The sequence below is a fragment of the Electrophorus electricus genome, unplaced genomic scaffold, assembly GCF_041902795.1.
Source record: "Electrophorus electricus isolate QZ-2024a unplaced genomic scaffold, ASM4190279v1 Scaffold27, whole genome shotgun sequence".
NCBI classification, from domain to species: domain Eukaryota; kingdom Metazoa; phylum Chordata; class Actinopteri; order Gymnotiformes; family Gymnotidae; genus Electrophorus; species Electrophorus electricus.
In genome coordinates, this window is record NW_027658550.1 from 1,054,143 (window position 1) to 1,062,897 (window position 8,755).

The 8,755-nt window shown below is 41.6% G+C and overlaps 1 pseudogene; it reads left to right on the plus strand.

Moving 5' to 3' along the window:
- The first annotated feature begins 250 nt into the window (after positions 1-250).
- LOC145655508 (cytochrome P450 2K1-like) lies at positions 251-8,528 on the plus strand (annotated as a pseudogene).
- Positions 8,529-8,755: the final 227 nt, after the last annotated feature.

Genomic DNA, 8,755 nt, shown 5'->3' on the forward strand with positions numbered 1-8,755 from the left:
CGATACACAAGAATACATCTAACAAACACATTACATTCAGACATTACGCCAACAATAACCAACATCCTGCACACTTTAACACGCGTTTATATACATTAAGGTGCAGGTGTATATACGAGGTGCAGGTGTGGTTACAGACAAGACAGTCCTCCCACTGCACATGGCGGGTCGAACCACGTGAATCGCGGGAGGCGAGCGTTCCGTGACAGAACCCCCTCCCAAGGGGCGCGGATCCCGACGCATCCGTCCAATGAACGTCAACCTCCAGGTACCGTGTACACGTACACACAAACACAGCATGGCAGTGCCCGGCGCCCAGGCGGGCCAGGTGCCGCCAGCAAGAGAGACCTCGCGGGGAGAGAGAGAAAGGCAGCTTCCCTGCCTCTCTCGGGGCAGTCCGGTACACTCCACCACACGTTGCGCCTGTAAACACAAAAGGCGCAAACAGAAACACACAATAGCACCAACACACAAACACAAGGCGCTGTGACGTGGCGCCCGCCGTCCCCGCAGGCTCCTTGACGTGTCCGAGGCCTCAGCGGACACGCGGGGGTGCACGTCCGCCCCGGTTCCAGACATCCCTAAACGGTCCTCCTCTTTCCCGCCGCTCTAAGAGCGTCCCAGAGGCGGGTTGCCTCTGAGGCTTTGGGCAGACCTTTCCAGTTTCGCTGGCGAGTCAGCTGAGGAGAAGGGTCTTGGGAGATCCCGCTGGCTCCACGCAACCGCCCTCTTTCTGGTGGTTGTGGTGCCCCTCGGTCCTCCCTGGCCCGGGCTCAACCGCCTGAGGCCCCCCCCAAGAAATTCCTGGGGCTGTTCCCCTCTACCTCCGGAGAAGACGCAGACAACGGTCCTCTCCCCAATATCCTGGGATCCAGGCAGAGGTGCAGAGGATGTTCATGCACCCCCCGCTAGGAATTACTTTTTTTGTCGAGGGAGAGTGCGTGCTGTAGCGGTTGGTTATTCTGTAACGTGTGCTGTAACATAGTCAATGTTCACTGTATTAGTGTTCACCGTATGTGTTTAATGTTAATCGTTTCTTGTTTGTATCAGTCGTGAGTGATTCTTGTGAGTGCCGTTAGTGTTTCATGTTAAATGTGAATAAATGTTCGTCCCAGTCGGAGGAGTCTGTGCGTCCTGCCGCTCCCCCTACGGCACTCGGGCCACCGCACGTTACCGCACCACTCTGATTAGCAGGGAAAATTAATGAATTAATTATTATTTAAGGACTATGTTAAATCAGTCTTGACTCATAAAGTCACAAGTTCAACAATGTGATTATTACTTCTGAAACCCTAACTAAATAAATAAATATGGCAGTGTCTTTACTTAAAATTCAAAAAAATCCATCAACCCATTGTATAGAGTACATTGTATTAACAGAAAACTTTTTATCTATCCAATTTGTGTTTGCAGATGTCAAAACAATATGGATCCATATTCACTGTGTATTTTGGTCCAAAGAAAGTAGTTGTCCTGACAGGATATCAAACTGTCAAACAAGCACTGGTGAATCATGCAGAAGAATTTGGAGACAAGAGACATCAGTCCCATATTCTATGACTTCAGCCAAGGATTCAGAAAACCTTATTCAGCCAATTTAGATGATGGAATGTGTGTGTGAGTTGATCATGGTACTATTTAAATTTTAATTAGGTAAATTATTTGTTTTTCATTCATTATTTATTTACTTTTTTGTTTTGATTTTTTTCAGAATAGATGGTGACTAGACTTCAGAAGAGTCCTAATAAGGAGCCTCCTGCTATTGAATATATTAGCCCAGGGTAATCTGTAGATAAACTACACCCTGTATGTTAATAGTGACTATGTGGAAATGTTCAAGTAGTGGTGTGCTGCCAAGAACTAATACTAAGGACTAACTGTTTCACATCCTGTTTAAGAGCCTTATAGGAGGGTAGAAACTGTTCATCAGCACAGAATGAGGTAGACTTCAGGAAACTAACTAGGAAGTAACAGAGACAATGACAGCAACAGCAACACCAAATCTAAACACAACTGGCAAACCAAAATAACCGACAAACTGGAAAGCAAAACAGGGCTTAAATAACCAAGACTGATGAAGATCCAGATAAACATTACCAGACACGGGTGAACATAATTACAGCTGGGGATACAGGCTCGGGGGTGGAACAGAACGAAACCAAAACAAGAGCTTGACAAAACCGAGCCAAGTATACCAGGGACAGAAACCAAACCAAGCACGTAAATATGTCGCCGTGGGAACTGCGATGCCTGTGACACACAGTGAGCAGGCTGTGTGCTGGGTGGCTACTGTCTAGCTGCATCATTTTCATTTTCCTCAAGCAGCAGGACTGATGGCTATCCTGTAAGGCTGGAGGTTTGTGGCCTATGATGGATTCTGCAGTCCTCACTACTCTCTGGAGGACCTTCAGTCACTTGCAGTGCAGCTGCAGTACCAGACAGTGATGCAACCTGTGGGTTTGCTCTCTGTTTTAGATCTATAAAAGGTGGTGAAAATGTCAGGCGGCAGGCCAAACCTCCTGAACCTTCACAGAAAGAAGAGGTGCTGTTGGGCTGATCTCACCAGTGTGTTGGTGTGGTTGAACCAGGTGAGGTCATCTGTGAGGTGTATACCGAAAAACTCAACCGACTCTTTCCCCTTGGGATACGTTGATGTATAGGCGAGAGTGACCACCCAAATGCAGCTTCCTGTAGTCCACAATCATCTCCTTCATTTTACTGACATTGAGCTGGAGCACTAACCTTGTCTCTGTAGGTTGACTTGTCTCCCCTTGTGATGAGGCCTAGGATGGTTGTGCTATCAGCAAACTTGAAGATGATGTTAGATGTGTGTTTGGCTACACAGTCATGTGTAAATGGGGAGTACAGGAGGGGGCTGAGCACACAACCCTGTGGAGCCCCTGTGTTTAGAGTCAGTGTTGAAGAGAAGCTGTTTTCTACTTTCCCCACCTTGGGTCTGCATATCAGGTAGTCCAGTATCCAATTGTGGACCAGGTACCTTGCGTGGGTTAACTGCCTTAAAGGATCTGACCTCCTCAGACACAAAGCTCTCCTGATCTACTGGGAGTTTTGCAGCAAGGGGGATGTTTTCCTCAAACCGAGCATAATGAACATTTAGCTTCTCTGCAAGTGAGGAGGTCAACCCCCCTATCACAGTACCAACTTCCTTTGTAGTCAGTGATCATGCAAAGTCTATTCCACATATGTCTGAGAATTCATTGATGTTAGTGCCAGCTGTGTCACAAAATATCCACCAGTCTGTGGTTTCAAAGCAGTCCTGAAGTGTGAAGGTGGCCTCTGCACTCCATTGATAGACTGATCAGAAAACCTTTTTTCCTGTTTGAGTTTTGTCTGTATGCAGGCAGGATAAGGATGGAGGTGTGATCAGATTTTCCAAAAGAAGGGCAGGGGAGGTGTTTATATCCTGAAGGAGAAGTCACCCAGAGTGACACCAACAAGGGAAACATTAATAAAACAAGATTCATGGTGAAAGAGCATGACTAAAGTGTAAGAGAAGAATTAGGAGAAAAGGGGAAACCGTTGTGAAACAGCCAGAGGGAAGCCAGGCCAGCAATGTTCTTCATAAAAGGCCATTTTCTGAAGACAATTATTATTTTATGTTATTTTCCTTATTAATCATGGTTATAATTTGGTTTTGCACTGGAATAGATCATAAGCAGTTTCCCAATGTGTGTTTCATCATGAATACCTGTTTTATATAAATATTGTAAAAACATGCAGTTGTCTCACAGTTAAGATGAAAAACCATTCTGCATTTTGTGTTTACATTTACATTTATGGCATTTCGCTGACATTTAGCTGTTTAACAACAAAGGTTTAATGATTTCTGTTTATGATCAAGGAATTCTGTTTTCTAATGGTGAGAACTGGAAAGAGATGAGGCGCTTTGCCCTTAGCACCCTGCAGGACTTTGGGCAGGGCAAGAGAGGGAGTGAAGAGAGAATCATAGAAGAGATGTGGAATTTGAGGGAAGTGGTGGAGAACTTTAAGGGTAAGAGACATAAGTATATATTTTCTATTTTACTCTTACCAGAAGTAACTATTTTTTGTAGTTGAGCCAAAAATGTAATTATCCAAATTATCCATAATGTAATTATCCATTTATCCAAAATGTAATATATGGGAACATTTAACATCCTGTTATTGGTTATTGTATAAATGCCTCAAATATCACCTCAGCCATTGTATATGGAAGCAGGTTTGAATACAGTGATCCTCGGTTCCAAAACATGGTAAACCGAAGCAATGAGAATATCAGGATCACTGGTTCAGCTTCTATACAGGTACCCTGCTATGTTTTTGAATAAGCAAGAGACACAAAGATAGGATGATGTATGGATAAATGTAGGAGGCACATAACAAAATGTTAATCTGTGTGTTTGTAGCTTTACAATATGTTCCCCTGGCTTCGGCTCTGGCTAAAGGACTGGAAAATTATCATGGCAAACTGTGAAAAAACTCTGAAGGATATAATGCAGCTTGTGCACAGCCTCCAGGAGACCCTGAACCCTCAGGAGTGCAGAGGCTTTATTGACTGTTTTCTAGCATGCAAACAAAACGTGGTATGTCCTTCTTGTGCTGTATACAGAAATGCTTAATGTGTCAAGTTTTATCTTGTACATAGTGCATATACAACCACTCATATTTTGGAGTATCCATATGACCTCTGTAGTGGTATGAACTCCTAATTTATAATTCTGCACTCATCAAATTTGTTATAGTTATAGTAAATTAATGGGGCACCATCGCATATGGAAATATTTTAATCAGTCTCAACTGGAAGTCGCAAGTTGTCTAACTCGTGATCATCCACCACAGGTTAGAAATGCCACCAGTGAAGCCACAAACTTGACAGCTAATGGAACGTTGAACTAATCAGCAATCGCATAGTGTATAATACATTGAAGAATAGAGGGAATAAAGAGAGAAACCAGATAAAACAAATGAGAATATTTGTTTAGAAAACAAAAGTAATCTACAGGACTAACTAGAAGACGACTCAATCTGACCTTTAATCAATAGGCAACTTAAGTTAATTTATATAGCACTTTTCATATACTGTGGCAATTCAAAGTGCTTCAGTAGCACTATCTGGCTGCCAAATGGTGAAACAGAAAACTCTCGTTTGCATCTCAGTGGGAGATTTTGAGTTTGATCAACAATCGATAGGATGTTTAGCAACTAATCACCAATTCTAAAGGAATTAATGTATTGATTCATATAGGTAATATCATTTTTAAAAACAGACAGGATAAATGAGAATAAAGGTCATACAGGGATCCCTAATAACTGACAGCATTACCTAGAGAACTACTAGATGTGAAGTTTAATTGCTAGTACTACAGTAAGTGGAAGCAGTAGTGGAAAGACTAACAAAATTAACATGTTTTGCTTAATTGACTATACTTGCACAAGGAGCTCTATGAGTGTGGGAAGCCTGATTGTCACACTGTGTAAAGGAATTCCCTGTTCGCTATGTCACAAGAATGACAACATCAAAGTTGGCTTTCAAAAGGCCGTTATCACTTCTTATTATGGGGCATTTGGACAGTTCCAGCAGCCTGGAACATTGTCCATGTGTGCGTGATGCTCTGTGTGGGACAAAAACAAGCACACAAAAATCACACAATTCACAATACAGATAGGGGCAATATTCATGGGAGACAGGAATGTCTTTCCCTTGCTCCAAAGCAAGTTCAGTCATGAACTGTCAAACACCTGTTTCAAGCTTGGTATACACCTCTTTAACTGGTGTTTAAACATTGATAATAGCAGTATTTATACACATTGCGTTTACAATTGGCAGAGTGTCCTTGATTGACTCTCTTAATTCAGTGGAAAGTTAAATGTAACACTGTTCAGATTGCAGAAAATAAAATTAAAAATAACACAAATGTACGATGAATGTGAAGACCCACTGTGCTGCAAATGAAACGTGATGCAAATTCAAAAAACGCATGCAACTTCAGAAACCCTGCAAATAACAGCTACAACACGACGGACATGTTTCTGAGGACACGGAGAGGGAATGGACTCCTATGAGACCAGTGGTGACCGAGTAGCTAATGAAAAATATTTATATTTGTGATTACCATGGTTATATCGTTTGTTATGGATTATGTTGATACAGAATGAACAACTGATCTATTCATGCTCAGCAGTTTTGCATATTTAATTCTGCTAGGTTGTAATGCAGCTTTAAAGAACGCTGATGAAAAAAAAAATCCCATTTAACGCGACTATGTTTCTGGCTTAATACGTAGTTAGTTAGCTAGCTAGCTAGCTACCTTCAGAGTGTGTTACTAATTTACAGGATACACTATGTTTTTGTTCAGGTTTGATAGTTTAACTGGTCTGCTACAGTGACCATCTTGTCAATTGTCTTATTCTTACTAGTTAATCTCAAGTGTGTTGTTTTTACATACATACAAAATATGGTTTGAAATCAATAACGCTCTAAAAGTAGGTATATGGACAGAAACCTAGTTGTATTCGACAGAATCTCTTTAGGCTGAACTGGAGTTTAAAATAGTAACACACTCTGAATGCATCTAGCTAGTTATTAACTGGCAGGATCAGGTTTATATTTCTGTTAGTTGGGATTTTGTTTTATCAGTGTTCTTTAAGGCTGCATTCTTTACAACCAAACATGTGCAAGAATGCAAAGCACAAATAGGCCAATTGTTCATTCTGTACCACCAGTGACAAAACTTTGGAAATCACAAATATAAATTACTTTTCACTGGCTGTTTGGTTGAATAACCCCTTTTTGTGTCCCCCTGAAACAACACTTTCATTGTGTTGTGACTGGATTTGTAGCATTTCTGAAGTTGCATGTGTTTTTTGAATTTGCACTGCATTTCTGAAATGTAGCATATGTTGTCATTTTGAATAAAATGTTTTTGGAATTTGTATAACATTCATGAATTTGCATTGCATTTCTGAAATGTAGCACATGTGTTTTGATGAATGTGTTTAATGTAGTTGCAGCATGTTGGGTCTTCCTGGCCACCATACAAATGAACATGGATGAAACAATGGCTTAAGTTGGCAAGCATAAATGGAACCTTATGATTTTAAGCTTCTTTATAGGTTTTAGCACAGCAAAACTGGTTCCTTAAAAATATAAATAAAATGGGACTTCTTAAGAAAACCTTTTCATGCTTGTTGAATTGGTTCACTGTTAGGCCAGCTGATTAGGCTTGGTATGGAAAAAGCCAGTGGTTTGATGGTTTTCAAACATCTCTCTATATGATCCCTGGTATTACTCAGTTGTACTCTGATGGAAGAAAGTGGTCTCTTATGTTGGCTGACTAATTGATCCCTTCTGATTATTGGTTAGGAGGCTGGAAAAAAGAACTCATTGTTCCATGCACAGAATCTCCTTCAAACTGTTTCCAACCTGTTTGCTGCTGGTACTGAGACAACCAGCACAACGCTCCACTGGGGCATTCTGCTTAATGGCCAAGTACCCCCACATACAAGGTAAGAATTCCAACTGCAATGTGAATATCCAGTGTCCAAGACATTTCTCCAATGAGGAAGACAAAGAGGTGCTTGATGGTGTTTGAGGGTTTACCATGGTTGCTTCTTGTATTTGTTTATATTGTAATATTGAAAGAGTTGATTGCTTTTGTCTTCTTAAAAACACGAGACAATATCTTCTGTTGTGCTCCAGATCAGGTACAACAGGAGATTGACAGGGTGGTTGGAGGCCGCCAGCCAGTGCTGGATGACCACAAGAACCTGCCTTACACAGATGCAGTCATCCATGAGACACAGAGACTGGCAGACATAGTACCCATGAGTCTCCCTCACACCACTACCTGTGATATTAACTTCCAAGGCTTCTTCATCAAGAAGGTCAGGCTGTTAGATTAACTGAGAAGAGTCTAAAAGCAATACAACAAAAGCATGCATAGGATAAAATTATTAAATGTACGTAGGAGACTGAGAGCTGAAACTGGCTGGTTTATAAATATAACAAAGACATGACAAAATGGCTGCGTAAATTTAAATTTTGCACTGTTGTCATACCAGAGAAAGCTGTCACTAGCTTCCTGCTTAAGCTAAAACTGTGATTCTTTGCAGGGAACCTGTGTATTTGCTCTTTTGACATCCGTGTTGAAGGATGAGAATGAGTGGGAGAGCCCTTACACTTTTAATCCAGGACACTTCCTCGATGAGTAGGGACACTTCATTAAGAGAGATGCCTTCATGCCCTTCTGTGGAGGTGCACTGAAATCATTTTCTGTCATTGATCTGGTGCTCCAGATTTCATGTTGTACTTTAAATGTCTGTCTGTGTGTCTGTTAAGGGCGTAGGGTGTGTCTGGGAGAGAGTCTGGCCAGGATGGAGCTGTTCCTCTTCTTCGCCACTCTTCTGCAGCACTTTCGTTTCACTCCTCCACCTGGCGTGTCTGAGGAACAGTTGGACCTCATGCCAGCTGTGGGCTTCACGTTGACCCCTCTCCCCATAAGCTCAGCGCAGTAAACTACTTGGCATAATCCATTCACTTTTAACATGTAAGGGTAGTATTTACATTCAAGGTTGGAATAATATTGGCAAAATACTATTTAAAAATTCACAGGCACTGGTGCAACCTGGATTTCAAAGTTCATCACACGTGACCAACACATTCACATGTAACTCACTTATCTGCCCCAACACTTGGCACCTAAAATTAAACCCTCATCATTCATATTGCTGAGTAACATTCAGTTTTATAATAAAT